This window comes from Hyperoodon ampullatus (assembly GCF_949752795.1).
Source record: "Hyperoodon ampullatus genome assembly, chromosome: 3".
NCBI lineage: Eukaryota > Metazoa > Chordata > Mammalia > Artiodactyla > Ziphiidae > Hyperoodon > Hyperoodon ampullatus.
This window is the reverse complement of record NC_136916.1, coordinates 68,105,948-68,118,122: the sequence shown is the minus strand read 5'-3', so window position 1 is coordinate 68,118,122 and position 12,175 is coordinate 68,105,948. Positions and strand designations below refer to the sequence as shown.

Here is a 12,175-nt window from a genome sequence, read left to right as displayed (position 1 = left end):
ATGCCCCCAAGCCTTCCCCTCCCATAGCAGATGGGTTTTTTTCCTAGCCGAATGAAGAACTGTTTCGCTTTCAAAGTTTTCCATTGTAAAGACACTTTGGACAAATAAATTTATTATTTCAATTAGAACAAGAACCAAGCTGGAAAAATGAAGAATATTTATTTCCATAAAACAACTTCGTCCAGCTGCAGGGATACCTCTCAGAAATTTCTAAGGCACTGTTTTTGGATTTGAATTATTATTTTCATGTAGGAATAGTGCTTCTGACACCACAACTCAAAGATGCAAACATGGGTGTTGGCGGTAAAACAATGAATCAGCACATGAGGGTACAGGAAATATTTATAAACATGTGAACACAGGTGCATCTCTTTGGAGCTACGCCTGAAATTGGCTCTTGAGGGATCTTTGTGAGATGAAGGCCCATGTCTGGGGTCCTCCGCCCCAGAACTATGCACCCCAGAGCTACCTGGGGTCCACTAGCTCTGTAAAGACTGCCCAGGTAGGACCCCACCTGCACTGCTGGACAACCAGCACCACCCAGCCAGGACCGCAGGGCTGCTGGGTTTGGACTCATCAGCTCCTACAGGTGTCCATAATCAGAGCAGACCCAGTAAAGGCCCCCATCCTGTATTCAGTCCCCCTGGGGCCACCTGCTCTGGAGTTCAAACTTTCTCAGATTTAAAAAGGTAAGTGATGCAACACCCCAAGCTGGTCCAGGGACAACTCCCTATAATCAATCATTATTTCTGCAGCAAAACATGTATATTTTTACTGAGAAAATAAATGCATATCAATATCAGTTTCATGTAAAGTTATAAAAACAAACAAACAAACCAAAAACCCTGTCATGTTCAGAGTTGCTGAGATTTGAGAATTGCAGCCAAGGGGCTGTGGGTCTAGAGCTACTGAAACTTGCAGCAGGGGTCAAAGGGCATGTCCCAGAGATCCCACCATCCTCTGGAAAGGGCAGGCAAGCATCCCAGTTCTGGGACTACCTGAAGTCAGACAAGAAGGAATATGCAGGCAAGTAACAGCATTTCACAGCCATGGACCATGAAAAGGAGGGTGTATTGATACCTAACGTGCTGAAGTATCATCTGGGGCATTTAGGATAGAGACCCACCAGGCCGATTTTTCTAATTAGACGTGCAGCTGGGGAGGGTCTCTCCCACCCTCACCCTGCTGTGACAGGACAGCACAGCACCCAGAAAGGGCCAGACCTGTTCGAGCGGTTTTGCAGGAAGGCCTGGGTACCAGCCATGCTGAGTCTGCTCCAGTGGCTCCAACACTGACCCATTTGCCCAGCGCTCCCTTCTTTCCTCTCCCCTGCTCTGGGCACAAGCCCTTATGTGCCCAACATCTGTGCTTTCCTGACCATGTCCTCATATCCAGCCCTGGGATGCTTCTCTGGCAGCTGATTATCACAGAGCCTTACACTGTCACCTTCCCCACCATGCTGCTCAGGGCCCCAGGGCCCCAAGAACTGTGCAGGAAGGTAGGTGTGGCAGGCAGACACCCATCTCCTCTGCCTGCTGAAATGATGACCACAGGGCAAGGGGAAGCAGGGAAGAGGGACCACTCTGTTGGTCAAACTCAAACCTCTCCTAAGGGCACCTGATGGCAGCTGCAGGAAGCCTCCCTGGCAATTCCTCACCCCTCCCGTCTCCCCTACTCATGCTCTTACTTAGCTCCCTGTGCCCCAGGTCATGTATCCCGGCCATCCTGCCCACTCAGTGTCTGCTATGTGTACCATGCTCACCAGGATGCCGGGATGCCAGCATTACTATTCCTATTTACAAGAGAAATCTGAGGCCCAGAGAAGTGATATATTTTTTGTTGGTCACTGGATCAGGATTCAGAATGGCATTATTTGACTTCAAGCTGGGTGACTCCTGGGCTCTACCGTGGTTGGTTCTTCCCATCCAATCTGTCTGCACAGGCAGATTCTGCACCCCAACATGGTGGGCTGCTCATCATTCCTGAAGGCACTGCCCTTCTGGGGCTCTTCCTTAGTCCAAAGCCAAGCTGGGTCTCTCCCACCCTCACAGCAGAAAGGGGGGCTACCGGGAGCTTTGGAATCAGACAGGCGGGTTTGTACCAAGCCTCCGGCAGAGAACCGTGTGAGCTCTAGCAGGTAAACCACCCTCTCTGTGCTGCAGTTTGCTTGTATGTGTCACACCTCATCAGGCGCTGTAAGGATGCAATGAGATAGTGTCACAGCAGGTAAGTCACATGGCCCTGGAAGGCATGTGATACACGATGGCTTTAAAAGGAAGAGGGATCCCTCTCTTTCACAAAATCTCAGAGGACATGAGAGCTGTAATAACTGAGCTGCAGCCAAAGTGGAGAGAGCAAGGGCCAGCTCAGTGTCAGGAGGTGGATGGAGCAGGAACCTTGGTGCTGCGTTTTCCTGGGTTTGCATGAAGATTTCTTAAGAATGGATGTGGAAAGGGGCCCATAAACAAGTGTGGTGGTGGTGGCGGGGGGAGTTTCTATCCTCCAAAGCACTGACTGCCCACTCAGATTGCAAGGCCCGGGAAGGCAGAGGCACTGAGCAAAATCTGTGCACAGACAGCAGCTGGCACGGCTTCCACACGTGGGCACCTGGAAACAGGCATGAACCTAGAAACACCAACCCTCCCAGAGCTTCCCATCAGAAGAGGCTGCACTTTGCATTCTCTCCCTATTTCTGTGTAATTCCTTCTCATTAAGTCATCAAGATAAGATTACATGGGATGCTTAAGGGGAAACGCAGGGGAGGAAGGGGCCCTTGATCTAAAATGCACAGTAAGAATCCCACTCTTTCAGGGGTCTGAGAACTGGCCCTATTACAACCTGCCTTGGGCCCACAGGAAACTCTTTTTAAATGTGTGTGTGCACACAGAAAGCACACACAAAAAGTGTGTGTGCACACTTGCATGGAAATATTTAATGCAAGAAAGAAAGAAAGCAGAGAGTGAGAGCAAGTGAATGAAAGAGAAGAAAGGGAAAGTTTACTTCATTTTAAAAAAAATACAGTATGGTATAATAATAAATATATTTGGCCTTTCTCCTTGGTTCCTGGCACAGAGCTCCTAAAACCCTGGGAGTTTCCTGAGTGATCAGATGTCTTTTAAGCATATTTTTTATTCTAATGAGCTGGCTTAGGGTGGGGCCCCTAGTCAGCCTCAGGCCAGCAGAATACCTCTGGTCATCAGAAAGACCAGCCCTGCATTAGAGGGTGGGAACCCTTATCCCCACCCCACCCCAATCTCTGGGAAGAGAAGAGAGGCTGGAGACTGGGTTATTAAACTCTGAACAATAAGGCTGACATTGTAAAGCAACTATACTCCAATAAAAATTAATAATAACTAAATAAATAAACAAACAAACGATGCTGTTGGAGCAGGAAAAAAAAAAAAAAAGGCTGGTGACCACATCAAGGTGCAGGGACACAGTGACGGGGGTGGGGGGACAGACGTTCCACTCCTCCCCTCATACCTGCCCTGCCATCTCCTCCTTCAGCTGTGCATGAGCTGCATCCTTTATAATAAATTGGAAACATAGATGAAGGTTTCTCTTGAGTTCCAGGAGCTGTTCTAGGAAAATACTGTACCCAAGCAGGGTGTGGTGGGAACGTCTGAATTTGAACTCAGCTGGACAGAAGTGTGGGTTGCCTGGCTCCCCCATCTACAGTTTGTGTCTCAAGTGGGGGCAGTTTGTGGGGCTGAGCCCTTACCTCGAGGGACTGGACGCTAACTCAGAATAAAACTGAATGCTGGACACCAAGGTTGAGTCCCAAGAATCACAGAACCAGCTATTGGATGGGCAGACGCCAAGCGCCTGGTGTCAGGAAACACCTCACACACACATGCTCTGAACATTCTTCCCCGTCAACTGTTCTGATCTCAGAAGAAGAGAGTGGGCCTCCTCCTTCCTTCTGCCCTAAAACTTTCTTCTCTCAGTGGGACACACTGATTGAAACAACACCCTTAACTGTGGGTTACTCTTATGGCCCTAAGCAAGCCACCGACCTCTCATCTATGAGCATAACGTATGGCATTTCTATTTGTCAGAGAAAAGTGATAAAGAAAGCAGAAATGAAGAAGGTAAGCATTTTAGAATTAAATATGGTTTAGAATCTAATATTCTATGATGCTATTCATTCCATCATTAGAATTAGGAGGTAAAAAATAAGCATAAGAAGGGTGGGAAACCTGAAACCAGAAGAATGGTCAAAATTCCAAAATTAAAGACAACAGATTTATTTTTAAAGCAACTACAAGTCTCTAGATGGCTCAAATGTCTCTTTAGAAACTGAAATGGCTTCTATCGTTTCTTCTCGTAGATTAAATCAGATTATGTCTGACAGGCCTCCCCAAATGATAAAACTAATCTGCCGAGAAAATACACTAAATGCTTCCTCCTATGAATATAGAGGTAAACAGAAAGATCAGACACTTTCTCTTCCTTCAGATTATCTAAATAACTGGAAAGTCCTACAAATCAAGGGCAGGTAAGAGAAAGGAAAACACAATCAAGAAACTGTAGGTCAAAGAGAATGTTTTCTCTGCTTCTCTTTTTGAATGTATAGAAAATCCATCATTTGTATAATATTGACCTCAGAGTTTAAATACCTAGAGAAAAGATTATGTGGATTCAGGTTTTCAGAACAGGAATTCAGCAACATGAAATGAGAGGAGAGAAAAACCAATTGCTGAGAGCAATTTCCTGGGTCCTCTGTCCTCTCCTGTCCACATTTCTGCCCTCCCTCCCTGGGGAGTCTGGCCTTGACCGTCTTCAGCATGGAGTCTCACTTCTTGTCTGTCCCCATAGCTGGGGCAGGCCAGGCTGGTCACCAGTTGGGAGAACACAAAGAGCAGGAATCAAGGTGGTTGTCTTACACATGGCTCTGGGGCAGCTTCCAAGGCTTGTCGGGGTGACATCTGAGTTCCCCATGGCCATGCTATGGCCACAATAGGAATGCCATGGCTTTCCAGATGGAAACACTGGGTGGGGCAGAGGTTAGATAACTTTTAAGGTCTGCTCTAAATCCAAGATACTTGTGATTCCTTAAAATTCAGCTGGGAGCTACTGTTACAGCTGCTCCATGAGCTACAGGTGCCAGATAAATGTGCCACCCAGCTTTATAAGGACATGCACTACGAAGGCACCCAACTTGTTTTCCACAAGGTGGGCACCTGGAAAGAAGCACTAATTAGCAAGGTCACACCTAGAAACACTCGGGCTCCCTGATCATCACATTCAGAAGAGTCTGTGCCTTTCCTCCTCTCCCTCCCGTTTCTGTAAAGCAGAGATTTCTCCCACCTGCCAACTCCACGTCTACACAGCCAGCCTGCCTCCTGCCAATTCTCTAGGGAGGTACTTGGTCTTGATATTTGAACCTTCTTTAGAGTGTAAATTACACAGCCGGATTGGAAATGGTTTGCTGGGTAGAAACTGGGTCTCATCCTTTTCTGGGCCCCCCTACATGGCCTAGTTCAATGCTTTCCACAAAACAGGTGCTCGAAAAGATTAGTTGAATAGGTACATGAGATAAAAAAGTGAGTTTTAAAACAAATGAAGCTGCAGATGCCTCTGCAGATGCAAGTCTTAATTAGAAATACACTGTGCTTGAAAGAAATTTAGAGGCTTCTGGTGACATCCTCCAAAGCAAGGATGTTTACTTATGGAGAACCTGAACTCAATACAGTAAGTAATAATCCAGTTACATTTTTCCTGGAAACCAACACCCTTGTAAAAAACACCAAATAATATACATTGCTGAAGATCAATCACTTACGGAGGGCTAAGAAACAGAGACTCAGGGAAACCTGACCTGACATGCCAGAGGCAAATTCAGTGTGTCTCTCTCTCCATGAGAAAAATGCCCACAGCAGCTCTGCACTTTAGAGGGCTTGGGAAACAAGCAGTTTTATGTAAAAAAGGAAGCATTTGCATTATGCCCCAGGATTCCCAGAGCTATACCTTATATGACAGTCCTGAATGCAGGGGATGGGGGCGGGGGCTGCAGACCTGAAGGCATTACTGGCAATTCATTGACAGATACTCTTAGGATCTGTGCATTGCATTGTATGCAAATACTTTACCTTGAAAGAAAGAAAAAAAAAAACCTCTGAACTCTTGAGATCTCCATGAAATATGTGGGTGAAAGGGCACCACTGTCCACTATTCTACTTTGAGCTGCATTTCAAAATAAACTAGATGAATAGATTCCCAGATATGGGATAAAGCAAGTATAGTAAAATGCTAATTATAGAATCCAGGAGGCAGGTATATGGGTGCGTGCTATAAATTCAACTTCTTGGTATAGTTGAAAATTCTCATCAAAAAAAATTGGGTAAAAACATTACTCATAATATGTAGTAACCTGGGGGTTAGTGCTTTGCTTACACACAGCCAGATGAAGGTGAGTTTAAGTGAGAATGCAAGTGGAGAGATTGAGGACAGTAGGGCAGAGGGGCACTGCTCAGGGGAGCCTTGCCATAAAGGTTAAGAGGAACCAGGGAGTCACTGGTCAGGTTTACGGGGACAGACTGCATCGTGTCTGTATGCTAAGGAGTGGCTCACAGACACTATTATGATGCTCCAGGCGATAGGGGCAGTTGTGAAAGCCCAGCTCTCAGCAGGTGCCAGGAGACAGGACCAAGCCCACTGAGGAAGGGCTGGCTTCCAGCGGAACACAAACCCTGTACCCCTGGCAAAAGGAGGTATGCTGGAGTCGGCAAGCACAGGTGTGCAGGTGGGATCCACACACTGAAGAACGTTGCTTTAAATCCTGCAGGGGAGACTCTCAAAGGTTCCTACTTTATTCACTACAGGAAAGTTCTGCAAGTGGTCTGAGGCATAGCTAAGGGTACCCCTGGGTCAAACAGCAGACAGTGTGAAGTAAATCCATTTTCTGTTTTCTATCCCTCAATGTCCACTTGTATCCAACTAAAACTCACCTGCCCAAGAATTGCCTGGGAGCATCCTTTGCCTCCATGTTGAAGTATCCCCCTCCCACTTCACAAATAAAGACCTATTTCCCTTTTCTCAACTCTTACCTAGGGACACTGACCCAAGAAACAAGAAAAAGTCCATTCAAAATACCAGTGTCTATGTCAATTTTGTTAAAAACTTGGGTGACAAATACTTTCAAAGGTCAGATGCATTTTGATTCTTTAAATTCTTTGTTTTCAGCAAAATTGAAGGAGAAACTAATCAAGTTGTCCACTGATACACCTTGATGAAAACTCTATTATTTTTGGCATGTAATCTGTAAGAAGTTCAAGGAACTGAGTAAACCTGTTGTTACAAAGTGCCTTTCATTCTGAACTATATATGTTACTACATCTATTTTTAAAAGTTATAGAATTGATAGTGAAATCTGTGTCAATGTCTCAGTTCTAGCAATAAAAATGTCATCTATGAATACATTAATGAATTTAAAATAAAGCCCCATCTTTTTTCCTTTTTTTTTCTTTTTTTATACAGCAGGTTCTTATTAGTCAACCATTTTATACACATCACTGTATACATGTCAATCCCAATCTCCCAATTCATCACATCACCACCGCCACTACCACACCGCTTCCCCCCCTTGGTGTCCATACGTTTGTGCTCTACATCTGTGTCTCAGTTTCTGCCCTGCAAACCAGTTCATCTGTACCATCTTTCTAGGTTCCACATATATGCGTTAATATACAATATTTGTTTTTCTCTTTCTGACTTACTTCACTCTATATGACAGTCTCTAGATCCATCCACATCTCTAAAAATGATCCAATTTCGTTCCTCTTTATGGCTGAGTAATACTCCATTGTATATATGTACCACTTCTTCTTTATCCATTCGTCTGTTGATGGGCATTTAGGTTGCTTCCATGAACTGGCTATTGTATATAGAGCTGCAATAAACATTGGGGGGCATGTGTCTTTTTGAAGTATGGTTTTCTCTGTGTATATGCCCAGTAGTGGGATTGCTGGATCATATGGTAATTCTATTTTTAGTTTTTTCAGGAACCTCCATACTATTCTCCGTAGTGGCTATATCAATTTACATTCCCACCAACAGTACAAGAGGGTTCCCTTTTCTCCACACCCTCTCCAACATTTCTTGATTGTAGATTTTCTGATGATGCTCATTCTAACTGCTGTGAGGTGATACCTCATTGTAGTTTTGACTTGCATTTCTCTAATAATTAGTGATGTTGAGCAGCTTTTCATGTGCTTTTTGGCCAACTGTTCGTCTTCTTTGAAGAAAAGTCTATTTAGGTCTTCTCCCCTTTTGGATTGGGTTGTTTCTTTAATATTGAGCTGCATGAGTTGTGTATATATTTTGGAGATTAATCCTTTCTCCGTTGATTTGTTTGCAAATATTTTCTTCCATTCTGAGAGTTGCCTTTTTGTCTTGTTTACGGTTTCCTTTGCTGTGCAAAAGCTTTGAAATTTCATTAGGTCCCATTTGTTTATTTTTGTTTTTATTTCCATTACTCTAGGTGGTGGATCAAAAAAGATCTTGCTGTGACTTAGGTCAAAGAGTGTTCTTCCTATGTTTTCCTCTAAGAGTTTTATAGTGTCCGGTCTTACATTTAGGTCTCAAATCCATTTTCAGTTTATTTTTGTGTATGGTGTTAGAGAGTGTTCTAATTTCATTCTTCTACATGTAGCTGTCCAGTTTTCCCAGCACCACTTATTGAAGAGACTGTCTTTTCCCCATGGTATATCCTTGCCTCCTTTGTCATAGATTAGTTGACCATAGGTGCCTGGGTTTAACTCTGGGCTTTCTATCTTGTTCCATTGATCTATATTTCTGTTATTGTGCCACTACCATATTGTCTTGATTACGGTAGCTTTGCAGTATAGTCTGAAGTCAGGGACTCTGATTCCCCCAGCTCCGTTTTTTTCCCTCAAGACTGCTTTGGCTATTCGGGGTCTTTTCTGTCTCCATACAAATTTTAAGATTTTTTGTTCTAGTTCTGTAAAAAATGCCATTGGTAATTTGATAGGGGTGGCATTGAATCTGTAGATTGCTTTGGGTAGTATAGTCATTTTCACAATATTGATTCTTCCAATCCAAGAACATGGTATATCTCTCCATCTGTTGTATCACCTTTAATTTCTTTCATCAATGTCTTATAGTTTTCTGCGTACAGGTATTTTGTCACCCTAGGTAGGTTTATTCCTAGGTATTTTATATTTTGTTGCACTGGTAAATGGGAGTGTTCCCTTAATCTCTCTTTCAGATTTTTCATCATTAGTGTATAGGAATGCAAGAGATTTCTGTGCATTAATTTTGTATCCTGCTACTTTACCAAACTCAATGATTAGGTCTAGTAGTTTTCTGGTAACATGTTTAGGATTCTCTATGAATAGTACCATGCCATCTGCAAACACTGACAGTTTTACTTCTTCTTTTCCAATTTGTATTCCTTTTATCTCTTATTATTCTCTGATTGCCGTGGCTAGGACTTCCAGAACTATGTTAAATAATAGTGCTGAGAGTGGACATCCTTGTCTTGTTCCTGATCTTAGAGGAAATGCTTTTAGTTTTTCACCATTGAGAATGATGTTTGCTGTGGGCCTGTCATATATGGCCTTTATTATGTTGAGGTAGGTTCCCTCTATGCCCACTTTCTGGAGAGTTTTTATCATAAACAGGTGTTGAATTATGTTAAAAGCTTTTTCTGCATCTACTGAGATGCTCATATGGTTTTTATTCTTCAATTTGTTAATATGGTGTATCACATTGATTGATTTGCATATATTGAAGAATCCTTGCATCCCTGGGATAAATCCCACTTGACCATGGTGTATGATCCTTTTAATGTGTTGTTGGATTCTGTTTGCTAGTATTTTGTTGAGGAGTTTTGCGTCTATATTCATCAGTGATATTGGTCTGTAATTTTCTTTTTTTGTAGTCTCTTTGCCTGGTTTTGGTATCAGGGTGATGCTGGCCTCACAGAATGAGTTTGGGAGTGTTCCTTCCTCTGCAATTTTTTGGAAGAGTTTGAGAAGGATGGGTGTTAGCTCTTCTCTAAATGTTTGATAGAATTCACCTGTGAAGCCATCTGGTTCTGGACTTTTGTTTGTTGGAAGATTTTTAATCCCAGTTTCTATTTCATTACTTGTGATTGTTCTGTTCATATTTTCTGTTTCTTTCTGGTTCAGTCTTGGGAGGTTATATCTTTCTAAGAATTTGTCCATTTCTTCCAGGTTGTCCATTTTATTGGCATACAGTTGCTTGTAATAGTCTCTTAGGACACTTTGTATTTCTGCAGTGTCTGTTGTAACTTCTCCATTTTCATTTCTAAATTTATTGATTTGAGTCCTCTCCCTCTTTTTCTTGATGAGTCTGGTTAATGGTTTATCAATTTTGTTTATCTTCTCAAAGAACCAGCTTTTAGTTTTATTGATCTTTGCTATTTTCTTTGTTTCTACTTCATTTATTTCTGCTCTGATCTTTATGATTTCTTTCCTTCTGCTAACTTTCGGGTTTGTTTGTTCTTCTTTCCCTAGTTCCTTTAGGTGTAAAGTTAGATTGATTATTTGAGATTTTTCTTGTTTCCTAAGGTAGGCTTGTATAGCTATAAACTTCCCTCTTTGAACTGCTTTTGCTGCGTCCCATAGGTTTTGGATCATCGTGTTTTCATTGTCATTTGTCTCTAGGTACTTTTTGATTTCCTCTTTGATTTCTTCAGTGACCTCTTGGTTATTTAGTAACGTATTGTTTAGCCTCCATGTGTTTGTGTTTTTTACGTTTTTTTCCCTGTACTTTATTTCTAATCTCATAGTGTTGTGGTCAGAAAAGATGCCTGACGTGATTTCAACTTTCTTAAATTTACTGAGGCTGGATTTGTGACCCAAGATGTGATCTATACTGGAGAATGTTCCATGCGCACTTGAGAAGAAAGTGTAATCTGCTGTTTTTGGATGGAATGTGCTATAAATATCAATTAAATCTATCTGGTCTATTGTGTCATTTAAAGCTTCTGTTTCTTTATTAATTTTCTGTTTGGATGATCCGTCCATTGGTGTAAGTGAGGTTTTAAAGTCTCCCACTATTAGTGTGTTACTGTCAGTTTCCTCTTTTAGAGCTGTTAGCAGTTGTCTTATGTATTGAGGTGCTCTTATGTTGGGTGCATATATATTTATAAGTTATATCTTCTTCTGGGATTGATCCCTTGATCATTATGTAGTGTCCTTCCTTGTCTCTTGTAACATTCTTTTTTTTAAAGTGTATTTTATCTGATATGAGTATAGCTACTCCAGCTTTCTTTTGATTTCCACTTGCATGGAATATCTTTTTCCAACCCCTGACTTTCAGTCTGTATGTGTTCCTAGGTCCGAAGTGGGTCTCTTGTAGACAGCATATATATGGGACTTGTTTTTGTATCCATTCAGTGAGCCTGTGTCTTTTGGTTGGAGCATTTAATCCATTCATGTTTAAGGTAATTATCAATATGTATGTTCCTATTACCATTTTCTTAATTGTGTTGGGTTTGGTTTCGTAGGCCCTTTTCTTCTCTTGTGTTTCCCACTTAGAGAAGTTCCTTTAGCATTTGTTGTAGAGCTGGTTTGGTGGTGCTGAATTCTCTTAGCTTTTGCTTGTCTGTAAAGCTTTTGATTTATCCATCGAATTTGAATGAGATCCTTGCCAGGTAGAGTAATCTTGGTTGTAGGTTCTTCCCTTTCATCACTTTAAGTAGATCATGCCACTCCCTTCTGGCTTGTAGAGTTTCTGCTGAGAAATCAGCTGTTAACCTTATGGGAGTTCCCATGTATGTTATTTGTCATTTTTCCCTTGCTGCTATCAATAATTTTTCTTTGCCTTTAATTTTTGCCAGTCTGATTACTATGTGTCTCACTGTGTTTCTCCTTCAGTTTATCCTGTATGGGACTCACTGCGCTTCCTGGCCTTGGGTGGCTATTTCCTTTCCCGTGTTAGGGAAGTTTTCAACTATAATCTCTTCAAATATTTTCTTCGGTCCTTTCTCTCTCTCTCTTCCTTCTGCGACCCCTATAATGCGAATGTTGTTGTGTTTAATGTTGTCCCAGATGTCTCTTAGGCCGTCTTTATTTATTTTCATTCTTTTTTCTTTATTCTCTTCTGTAGCAGTGAATTCCACCATTTTGTCTTCCAGGTCACTTATCCGTTCTTCTGCCTCAGTTATTCTGCTATTGATTCCTTC

General features: G+C 42.3%; 1 protein-coding gene across 1 annotated transcript in view; it reads right to left on the bottom strand.

Annotated features, from left to right (window-relative positions):
* Positions 1–12,175, bottom strand: part of CHRNA7 (cholinergic receptor nicotinic alpha 7 subunit) — a gene marked incomplete at both ends in the record, with an annotated part of 130,057 nt that overhangs the window by 62,117 nt on the left and 55,765 nt on the right. The gene's annotated exons all lie outside the window — the stretch shown is intronic.